Source organism: Nicotiana sylvestris, chromosome 8 (assembly GCF_000393655.2).
Source record: "Nicotiana sylvestris chromosome 8, ASM39365v2, whole genome shotgun sequence".
In the NCBI taxonomy this organism is placed as follows: domain Eukaryota; kingdom Viridiplantae; phylum Streptophyta; class Magnoliopsida; order Solanales; family Solanaceae; genus Nicotiana; species Nicotiana sylvestris.
The window spans coordinates 185117218-185129984 of record NC_091064.1 but is presented as its reverse complement, the minus strand read 5'-3'; positions in this window follow the sequence as shown (position 1 = coordinate 185129984).

Genomic DNA, 12767 nt, shown 5'->3' with positions numbered 1-12767 from the left:
ATGACATATAGAATCACAAATTGGACATCAAGAAATTGAAGCATTACAAATAGTATATTTTATACTATACCTTGTTTGTTTTCATTGACTGCATCCTGCTTCCGATCACTATCACCTTCTACATCTTTTTTCACATCTCCATTGTGGTGATGCTGCAGCAAAAAGTTCAAATAAAATGATATTAGATATAAAACAACCAAAAAAAAAGAAAAAAAACAAACAATAAGTACTAGTATACCTCTAACGCGCTCTTCTTTATTGAATTAATTGCATTGAACACCTCAACAAATTTCTCATCAAGATAATTTTTTAAAATCACTAGTTCTTCCTTGTATTCCTTCTTCAATGATGATGCTTCTTTCTTCAATTCATCTTGGCCATCTTGCAAAGTCTTAAACTGAACATACCACTCACTATTTTTAGTTGGCGGGTCAACAGAGGCTTTACTTATATTTCGATGTTGGTTATCAATATTCTCCACCACCTTTTTCTCCAAATCATTTCCAGTTTCATTAGCACCGATACTTTTCATTTTTGATGTTTCATTAGCAGCTTTCCCCTGCTTCTTCAAATTATTACCATCTTTACCCTTGTGTCCGCTGCCTTTTCGCATTCACATTAATCTTGATTTTGCACTGTCTTTTAAAGTCTCAGGTGGATGATCAACAAAATCATCATCTGAACTAACGTGTTTCTGATCAACATCATCCGAAATCTCATTCTCAAGAGACATATTCCTTAAATTCAACTACATAAACATACATTTTACTAAATTTTAGAAACAAAATTAAATATAGCAAAAGTAACTCTTAATACATAAGAAAACAAAAAAGAAATTAATCTACCTTCTCAGAAGATAAGCCATATAGCTTATCATTTAACTCTTCAAATTTCAGCTGTCGTGTAACATTCCATCGAAGAATTGGTGGAGATGTATTTTCACACTGACGTGCAACAGAACTATGCAAATATCCAAAACATTCATAGAATCATATCTGAATAGCATAAGGGAATCCTGAAATCCAATAATATTGTCGCTGCTTATCCAAAATAGCTGACATTGATCTTACTGTTTCCTCATTTACATCTATTCCCTATGGATAACTATTGTAATCACCCTTGTCAACCAAGTCCAAGTACTTCCTATCTACCAGTTTGGTGTTCTTAATAGAAAAGAGAAATGAATTTATAACAAATAGCACTGCTATTTTAATAGCATCTTCATCAGACTCAAATATTTTTGTAAGAAAACAATCCACAAGGACTTCTTTAGAAACAGAAGGGTAATCCATAAAGTACTTTACAATTGAACGACTATTCTTTTGCATAGCTTCACTACAATGTTGTACATCACCGGTACATTTTAATCCACTCACACAAGCAAACTCTGCCAAGCCAAAACGTAGCTTAACCCCATTGACAAGAAACGCCAATTCGTTCGCTTTTCCTTTTTAAACCTCCTTAGTTAACAAATAGTATATTAACTGTGTTTGCAGTTTTATACTAGGCAAATGCAACAAATAGCCAAAACAAGTTGTCTTAAAAAGTTCAAGTTGCGTTTTTACAATTTTGTTTTCAAATTGCCAACAATCTCAGAATTGAAGTTACTGCCAAGCATTGGTCTATCACTTGCACTAAGCTACTATACAATACAGACACATATATAAGTATATTACATGGTATACATTATACAAAGTATCTATCAAACAATAAGGTGTAATATAATTTACCTTCAAAAATGATTTGGAATGTCTTCTCTTATGAATAGTTGATTAGGAAACCTTCCTTTTTTTTGTAGGCTTTATATTATTTTGAGAAACATCAACTTCTGGTTCCTTGATACTTTTATAACCACTAATTTCGCATTCCTTAGCACTTTGAGAACGCGTTATTCTAATACTACCTGACCCAGAGTTATTCAAAGATGATCTAGAGGTATTTCGTGCCTTAGCCCTTTGTAAACGAGTCCGTCCTAAACTAAAATCTTTTGTTCCACTTACTGATGATGATACACCAACTGCATGTGCACTTGGAGCATCTTTCATATAAGATTCTTCCATTGTAAGAGAATAATTTTCGTTATCCATAACAAAAATCAGAAAAACCTGATGACACTGAGATTGGATGAATAGATCTTTTATGCTTGAGAGAGTGCTTTATACCCATAAAACGTCAACTGTTCGAAACTAAGTTTGACATTTCAAACCCTAACGATTGTGTATTTTGAAATTTGAGATAATATATGGTGTGTCGTTTAAAATTCAAGGTATGCTTTAGTGAATGGCACGTCGTTTGTAAAAGCAATATAGACTGTAGTATACTTGATTAGTATAATGTCACAACCCGAATTTCCCAACCTCGTGGATCGTGATGGCGCCTACTAATGGGAGCTAGGCAAGCCAAACCTTAACTACTTGATATGTTTCCCTATTGCTTTATTTTAACAAAATACAAGGCGATAACATGATAACAACGGAACTTTAAATAATTTAGCGGAAGTCAACAATTAATTATCTTAAGTCTACGTCTATTACAACTTTTAAAACCTCAAATACCTAAAACCTGGTGTCACATTGTCATAGACTATCTAAGATTTTTACATAAAAGGTCTGAAGAAATAATAGTACGTTGTTTCTGAATAAAAGAAAATGAAACAGGAAGTAGAGATAGAGGGAGACGCCAGGGCCTGCGGACGCCTGCAGTCTACCTTGGGTCTCCGGGTTGACTAAAGGAAACACTCCAACTACTGTCCGAAAGCTGCTCCTGGATCTACACATAGTGCAGAGTGTAGTATCAGCACAACTGACCCCATGTGCTGGTTAGTGTCTAGCCTAACCTCGGCGAAGTAGTGACGAGGCTACGGCCAGACTACCAAATAAACCTGTGCAGTTCAAATATATATACAACGGAAAAAAGAAATACAGAAAATAACCAGTCAATGTGGGAGGGGGAAACATATTGTGGGGGAGATAACAGTTACGAATAGAAAGCATCAAGTAAGGAAAGAAACAATAATAACTCAAATATCAACAAAGAATCAGAAATCAACAATTTGCACGGCATCACCCTTCGTGCTTTTACTCTCGTCCTCTCCAAGGCAATTTTATAATAAAAGTGTGCACGGCATCACCCTTCGTGCTTTTACTTTCGTCCTCACCAAATCCATCATATAATAAATATGTGCACGACACCACCCTTCGTGCTTTTACTCTCTTTCCTCACCATATAATCAATGAAAATCGGTACAGAATGGTACATCGTATGGCACGACATCACCCTTCTTGCTTTACACTCTTTACTCACAATAGCAAACAATGCACAACATCAGCCTTCATTCTTTAACACTCTTCCTCACCCAAACAACAATCACAAGCAAAGGGGCAAGGGAATAAACAAAATAGTAATAGAGATCCAGGCAAGGGAACAACAGCTAAACAATTAAATCCCGGCAAGGGAACAACATCAATAATCTCAACATCCCGGCAAGGGAGATAATCAACAAAGCAACAATATCCCGGCAAGGGGACAATTTAATAACTCTTTCTCTTTCTTTAACTTTTATTTCATAACTCACTTTACCACTTGAGCCAATGCTCCAAAGGGTTCAATCATCTCATATACTTTCAGAATTCATAATATAACTTGAGCCAATGCTCCAAAGGGTTCAATCATCTCATATACTTTCACAATTCATAATATAACTTGAGCCAATGCTCCTCAATGTTCAAAGGTTACAATTCCTTCCACAAACTTTCCACAACAGTTAGAAATCATCGCCAAGGCATGAAAGATACAACGAAATCAAGATCTTCAAAATTTAAAGACTCACGATCATGCTAGACACCAACGTATAGATACTCGTCACCATGCCTATACGTCGTACTCAACAATTATCACGTAGCAAATAAGACTCAACTCCTAATCCCTCAAGCTAAGGTTAGACCAAACACTTACCTCGATTCCTCAAACACAACTAAAGTTTCAATTAAGCTTTACCCCTCGATTTCTACGCCAATTCGCTCGTATCTAGCCACAAGTTACTTAATTACATCAATAAACGCTAAATGAACCAATTTGAATGCATGAAAATGAGTTTTCCAAAGTTTTACCCGAAAAGTCAAAATCGCCCCCGGGCCCACGTGGTCAAAACCAGAGGTTCAAACCAAAACTCGATTACCTATTTCCCCACGAGCTCAAATATGTAATTTGTTTTGAAATCGGGCCTCAAATCGAGGTTCAAATCCCCAATTTTTGAAAAACCTAGGTTCTATCCAAAACACCCAATTTCCCCCATGAAAATAATTGATTTGAAGTTGAAATCATGTTAAAAGATGTTAATGATTGAAGAAAACTAGTTAAAAATGACTTACAATTGATTTGGAGAAGAAAGGTTGTTTGAAAAATTGCCTCTTATGTTTTTGGGGTTTTTGAAAAATGCAAAATAACTGAAAATCTCATCTATTTATACCCCTTTCAGACCCCTTGTGCGGACCGCACAAAATGGACTGCGGTCGCACACGCCTTCCTGAGGTACTACGGTCCAGTTCCTTGTACGGACTGCACGAAATGGACTGCGGCCGCACAGGCCTCCACCGCGCACCGCACTGGTCCCCTTCCGCGGTCGCACACGTTTTTGTGCGGACCGCACTTGCGGGTTCAGAGACCTGCAACTTCTGGTTTTAAGTCTAAAACATCCCGAACCTACCTGAAACTCACCCGAGCCCTCGGAACTCCAAACCAAGTGTGCATACTAACTCAAAAACATCATATGAACATACTTGTGTAATCAAATCATCAAAATAATATCATGAACATCAAATTAAGTCTCGAGATCAATGAAATTTTCTCAAAACTTCTTTAAACATAAATTTTTCAGTTTAAGTCCGAATCAAGTCATATGACATCCGTTTTCACCAAATTCCACAATAATGTCTTAAATCATATGTAAGACCTATACCGGGTGCCGGAACCAAAATACGGGCCCGATACCATCATGTTCTAATCAAATTTTATTTCAAATTTCTTTAAACAATTCCAGAAAACAATTTCCTTTGAAAATTCATTCCTCAGGCTTGGGACCTCGAAATTTGATTCCGAGCATTCGCCCAAGTCCTATATTTTCCTACGGACCCTCCGGGACCGTCAAATCATGGGTCCGGGTCCGTTTACCCAAAACGTTGACCGAAGTTAAATTATCTCATTTTATAATCAAAACTTATCATTTTTCACAGATTATCATATTTAAGCTTTCCGGCTATGCGCACGGACTGCGCACACAAATCGAGGTGACTCTAAATGAGGTTTTCAAGGCCTCAGAACACAAAATTTCATTTTAAAACAAGTGATGACCGTTCGTCCTCGAACGGACAGAAGAAGGAAGTACCTGAGTTGGGGAAAAGATGGGGATAACGGCTCCGTATATCGGACTTGGACTCCCAGGTCGATGCCTCAGGAGGTTGACCTTTCCACTGAACACGAACAGAAGGAAAAATCTTCGACCTCAACTGACGAACCTGCCGGTCTAGAATTACTACTAACTCCTCCTCATAAGACAAGTCCTTGTCCAACTGGACAGTGCTGAAATCTAACACGTGGGATAGATCGCCGTGATATTCCGGAGCATGGACACATGAAACACTGGATCCACGGCTGATAAGCTCAACGGCAATGCAAGTCTATAAGCCACCTCTCCCACTCAATCAAGAATCTCAAATGGACCAATGAACCTAGGGCTAAGCTTGCCCTTCTTCCCAAATTTCATCATGCCCTTCATAGGAGACACTCGGAGCAATACCCGCTCTCCAACCATAAAAGCCACATCTCGAACCTTGCGGTCTGCATAACTCTTTTTCCTGGACTGATATGTATGAAGCCTATCCTGAATAATCCTGACCTTGTCAAAAGCCTCCTGAACCAGATCCGTACCCACCAATCGAGGCTCTCCAGGCTCAAACCATCCAACCGGAGATCGACACCGCCTACCATATAAAGCCTCACAAGGAGCCATCTGGATACTCGACTGGTAACTATTGTTGAAGGCAAACTCTGCTAAAGGAAAAAACGGATCCCACGAGCCTCCAAAGTCAATGACACAAGCTCGGAGCATAACCTCCAAAATCTGAATAGTCCGCTCGGACTGCCCGTCCGTTTGAGGATGAAATGTTGTACTCAACTCAACCTGGGTGTCCAACTCTCGCTGAACTGCTTTCTAGAAACGCATGGTAATTGCGTACCTTGGTCCGAAATGATAGATACAGGCACACCATGAAGACGAACAATCTCCCGGATATAGATCTCAGCTAACCTCTCGGAAGAATAGGAGACCGCCACAGGAATGAAATGCACTGACTTGGTCAGCCTATCAACAATGACCCATACTGCATTGAACTTCCTCCGAGTCTGCGGGAGTCCAACAATGAAATTCATAGTGATCCGCTCCCACTTCCACTCGGGAAGCTCAATCCTCTGAAATAAACCACCAGGCCTCTGAAGCTCATACTTAACCTGCTGACAATTCAAACACCGAGATACATATGCAACGATATCCTTCTTCATTCTTTGCCACCAATAATACTGCCACAAATCCTGATACATCTTCGCGGTGCCCGAATGAATATAGTACCAGGAGCTATGGGCCTCCTCTAAAATAAACTCTCGGAGCCCATCCACATTAGGCACACAAACTCGACCCTGCAGTCTCAAAACTCCATCATCATCTAAGGTAACCTGCTTGGCACCTCCGAGCTGCACCATGTCTCTAAGGACACACAAATGGGAATCATCATACTGCCGATCAAGGATACGCTCCAATAAAGAAGAACGAGCGACCGTGCCGGATACACGACTAGGCTCAGAAATATCCAACCTCACAAACTGATTGGACAAAGCCTGAACGTCCAAAGCAAGCGGTCTCTCACCGACCGAAATATAAGCAAGACTGCCCATACTGGCTGACTTCCTACTCAACGCATCGGCCACCACAATGACCTTTCTCGGATGATACAAGATAGTGATATCATAATCTTTCAACAACTCCAACCACCTCTTCTGTCTCAAATTCAAATCCTTATGCTTGAACAAATACTGAAGACTCTTGTGATCCGTGAACACCTCATATGCCACGTCATACAGATAATGCCTCCAAATCTTCAATGCGTGAACAATGGCTGCCAACTCCAAGTCATGAATTGGATAGTTCTTCTCATGAATCTTCAACTGCCGTGAAGCATAGGCAATGACCTTGCCATCCTGCATCAACACTGCACCAAGCCCAATACGAGATGCATCACAATAAACTGTATAAAGACCTGAACATATGGGCAAAACCAATACCGGTGCCATAGTTAGAGTTGTCTTGAGCTTCTGAAAGCTCACCCCACACTCGTCTGACCATCTGAACTAGGCACCCTTTTGGGTCAACCTGGTCATCGGGGATGTGATAGATGAGAACCCCTCTATGAACCGACGGTAGTAGTCTGCCAATTCCAAGAAACTCTGAATCTCTGTAGTTAATGTTGGTCTAGGCCAGTTCTTGACTGCCTCAATCTTCTTCGGATCAACCTGAATACCCTCTGCTAATAAAACATGACCCAGAAATGCAACTGAACTCAACCAGAACTCACACTTTGAGAACTTAGCATATAACTGATTATCCCTCAAGGTCTGAAGAACCACTCTAAGATGTTGATTGTGCTCCTCCCGGCTGCGGGAATATATCAAAATATCAACAATGAAGACTATAACGAACAAGTCCAAATAAGGCCTGAACACTCGGTTTATCAAATCCATAAAATCTGTTGGGGCATTGGTCAACCCAAATAACATGACTAGGAACTCATAATGCCCATACCGAGTGCGGAAAGTTGTCTTAGAGACATCGGATGCCCTAATCCTTAACTGATGGTAGCCAGATCTCAAATCAATCTTTGAAGACACCTTAGAACCCTAAAGCTGATCAAACAAATCATCGATCCTCGGCAATGGATACTTATTCTTGATTTTAACCTTGTTCAACTGCCAGTAATCAATACACATTCTTACCGATCCGTCCTTCTTCTTAATAAACAACACCGGCGCACCCCAAGGCAAAACACTAGGTCTAATGAAACCCTTCTCAAGCAAGTATTGCAACTTTTCCTTAAACTCTTTCAACTCCGGCGGGGTCATACGATACGGCGGTATAGAAATGGGCTGAGTGCCGGTAGCCAAATCAATGCAAAAGTCAATATTCCTGTTGGGTAGCATACCCGGCAGGTCTCAAGGGAAAACATCAAGAAACTCTCGAACAACGGGCACAGAATCAATAGAATGGACCTCAGCACTAGAATCACGAACATATGCCAAATAGGTCAAACACCCCTTCTCGACCATATGTCAAGCCTTCACATACAAGATAACACTGCGAGTAGAATGACCAGTAGTCCCTCTCCACTCTAAACGGGGCAATTCCAGTAAGGCTAAGGTCACAGTCTTGGCATGACAGTCCAAGATAGCGTGGTAAGTTGATAACCAGTCCATCCCCAATATAACATCGAAATTGACCATGTCTAGAAGCAACAAATCCACACGAGTCTCAAGACACCCAATCACCACAATACAAGAACGATGGATCGATCTACCACAATAGAATCACCCATCGGTGTAGACACATAGACGGGAATACTCAATGAATCACTAGGCATGGCCAGATACGGTGAAAAATAAGATGACACATACGAGTAGGTAGACCCTGGATCAAATAACACTGAAGCATCTCTATCACAAACCAGAATATTACCTGTAATGACTGCATCTGAAGACTCAGCCTCGAGCCTAGCTGGAAGGGCGTAACATCAGGGCTGGGCCCCACCACCCTGAACTACATCTCTGGGACAGCCTGCAGCTGGCTGGCCTCAACCTCTGGCAGCCTGAGCTCCACCTCTAGTACCTCTACCTCTACCTCTAGCACCTCTACCCCCATCTCTAGCTGGCTGGGGGGGCTATGGAACACCTGGTGCATGTACCATAGCACGAGAACCTTGATGCTGAGAGCTACTCGGTGCTCGAGGGCAAAACTTGGCAATGTGACCCGGATCACCACATGTGTAACAAGACCTCGGCTGCTGAGACTGCTGGCCCTAACGATCTGAATGACCACCCTGAAAACTCTGAAGCGGTGATGCACTGATAGGAGCAGGTGGTGCACTATAGGATTGCTGATCGGGATACTACATCTAGGGACCACGACCACCTGAAGTACCGTGAGAAACCTGGAGCGCTGACTGAAAGGGCCTAGGAGGATGGCCTCTACCATACGAATCTCGACCTCTGGATGAGGTACCACTTAATCGGCCTAAATGACGGGGCCTCTTGTCTGACCCATGACCACTTCCCTGTGATAGAACCATCTCAACTCTACGGGCCACATTGGCCGCCTCCTGAAAAGTAATCTCACTCCCAGCTTCTCTAGCCATCTGAAGACGAATTGGCTGAATAAGACTATCAATAAACCTCCTCACCCTCTCTCTCTCGGTGGGGAGTATGATGAGAGCATGGCAAGCTAAGTCGATGAACCTGGTCTCATACTGGGTAACAGTCATGGAACCCTGCTGGAGGTGCTCAAACTGCCTCCGATAGGCCTCTCTCTAAGTAATGGGGAGAAACTTCTCCAGGAATAACACTGTAAACTGCTCCCAAGTCAAGGCTGGCAATCCGGCTAGTTTCACTAAGCAATAATCCCTCCACCAAGTCTTGGTGGATCCAGACAAGCGAAATGTAGCAAAATCGACCCCATTTGTCTCAACAATACCCATGTTCCTGAGAACCTCGTGGCAGCTTTCTAGATAATCATAGGGATCCTCAGTAGATGCACCGCTGAAAGTAGAAGTGAAGAGCTTGGTGAACCTATCCAATCTCCACAAAGTATCGGCGGACATAGCCACTCCATCACCGGTCTGAGCTACCACACCCGGATGTATTGCTCCAACTGGTTGAGCCGCTGAAGTCTGATCTGAGGAGCTACCTGCCCCGGAGTGTGAGTAGCAGGAGTCTAGGCCCCTCCTCCAGCCTGAGAGATGGCCGGCTCCAGCAGTTCCGGAGCCTCCTCATCAAAATCAACCTAAGGCTCCGTCACTGGGGCTGCTTCTCGGGGCTGAGATCTGCCCCTACCTCAGCCTCTAGCACGGCCTCAGCCTTGCCCTCTGCCCCTCGTGGGAGCTGCTGCTGGGGCTAGGGCTGCTGAGCGGAGGATGAGGAAGCGCATATTCTCTCCATCTGCGAAAGAACAGAGTAGAAGTTCAATTAGCATTGAGAAACAAAACCGCACGACGAGAAAGAACAAATGTGAAGTTTTTTTCTAACGTTGTAGCCTCTGGGGGATAAATACAGACGTCTCCGTACCGATCCCTCAGACTCTACTAAGCGTGTCTGTGAACTATGAGACCCATGCAACCTAGAGCTCTGATACCAACTTGTCACGACCCGGATTTCCCAACCTCGGAGGTCGTGATGGCGCCTACTAATGGGAGCTAGGCAAGTCAAACCTTAACTACTTACTACGCTTCCATATTGCTTCATTTTAACAAACACAAGGAGATAACATGATAACAACTGAACTTTAAATAATTTAGCGGAAGTCAATAATTAATTATCTTAAGTCTATGTCTATTACAACTTTTAAAACCTCAAATACCCAAAACCTGGTGTCACAGTGTCACAGGCTATCTAAGATTTCTACATACAAGGTATGAAGAAATAACAGTATACTGTTTCTGAATAAAAGAAAATGAAACAGGAATAGAGATAGAGGGAGACGCTAGGGCCTGCGGACGCCTGCAGTCTACCTTGGGTCTCTGGGTGGACTGAAGGAAGCAAACCAACTACTGTCCGAAAGCTGCTCCTGGATCTGCACACAGTGCAAAGTGTAGTATCAGCACAACTGACCCCATGTGATGGTACGTGTCTAGCCTAACCTCGACGAAGTAGTGACGAGGCTAGGACCAGACTACCAAATAAACCTGTGTAGTTCAAATGTATATACAGCAGAAAAAAGAAATACAGAAAATAACCAGTCAATATGGGAGGGGAAAACATGTTGTGGGGGAGATAACAGTTCCGAATAGAAAGAATCAAGTAAGGAAAGAAACAACAATAACTCGAATATCAACAAAGAATCAGAAATCAACAATTTGCATGGCATCACCTTTCGTGCTTTTACTCTCGTCCTCTCCAAGGCAATTTTATAATAAAAGTGTGCACGACATCACCCTTCGTGCTTTTACTTTCTTGCTCACCAAATCAATCATATAATAAATATGTGCACGGCACCACCCTTCGTGCTTTTACTCTCTTTCCTCACCATATAATCAATGAAAATCGGTACGGAATGGTACATCGTACGGCACGGCATCACCCTTCGTGCTTTACACTCTTTCCTCACAATAGCAAACAATGCACGGCATCACCATTCATGCTTTAACACTCTTCCTCACCCAAACAATAATCACAAGCAAAGGGGCAAGGGAATAAACAAAATAGTAATAGAGATCCCGGCAAGGGAACAATAGTTAAACAATTATATCCAGGCAAGGGAACAACATCAATAATTTCAACATCCCGGCAAGGGAGATAATCAACAAAGCAACAATATCCCGGCAAGGGGACAATTTAATAACTTTTTCTCTTTCTTTCACTTTTATTTCATAACTCACTTTACCACTTGAGCCAATGCTCCAGAGGGTTCAATCATCTCATATACTTTCACAATTCATAATATAACTTGAGCCAATGCTCCAAATGGCTCAATCATCTTATATACTTTCACAATTCATAATATAACTTGAGTCAATGCTCCTCGATGTTCAAAGGTTACAATTCCTTCCACAAACATTCCACAACAATTAGAAATCATCGCCAAGGCATGAAAGATACAACGAAATCAAGATCTTCAAAATTTAAAGACTCACAGTCATGCTAGACACCAACGTATAGATACTCGTCACCATGCCTATATATCATACTCAACAATTATCACGTATCAAATAAGACCCAACTCATAATCCCTCAAGCTAAGGTTAGACCAAACACTTACCTCGATGCCTCGAACACAACTCAAGTTTCAATTATAGCTTTACCCCTCAATTCCTCCGCCAATTCGCTCGTATTAGCCACAAGTTTCTTAATTACATCAATAAATGCTAACTGAATCAATTTGAATGCATGAAAATGAGTTTTCTAAAGTTTTACCCAAAAAGTCAAAATTGCCCCGGGGTCCACGTGGTCAAAACCCGAGGTTCGAACCAAAACTCGATTTCCCATTCCCCCACGAGCTCAAATATGTAATTTGTTTTGAAATCGGGCCTCAAATCAAGGTCCAAATCCCCAATTTTTGAAAAACCTAGGTTCTACCCAAAACACTCAATTTTCCCCATGAAAATAATTGATTTGAAGTTGAAATCATGTTAAAAGATGCTAATGATTGAAGAAAACTAGTTAAAAACTACTTACAATTGATTTGGAGAAGAAAGGTTGTTTGAAAAATCGCCTCTTATGTTTTTGGGGTTTTTGAAAAATGCAAAATAACTAAAAATCTCGTCTAGTTATACCCCTCTCAGACCCCCTGTGCGGACCGCACAAAATGGACTGCGGCCGCACAGGCCTTCCTGAGGTACTGCGGTCCAGTGCCTTGTGCGGACCGCACGAAATGGATTGCGCCCGCACAGGCCTCCACCGCGCATCGCACGAAACTGACTGCGGACCGCACTGGCCCACTTCCGCGGTCGCACACGTTT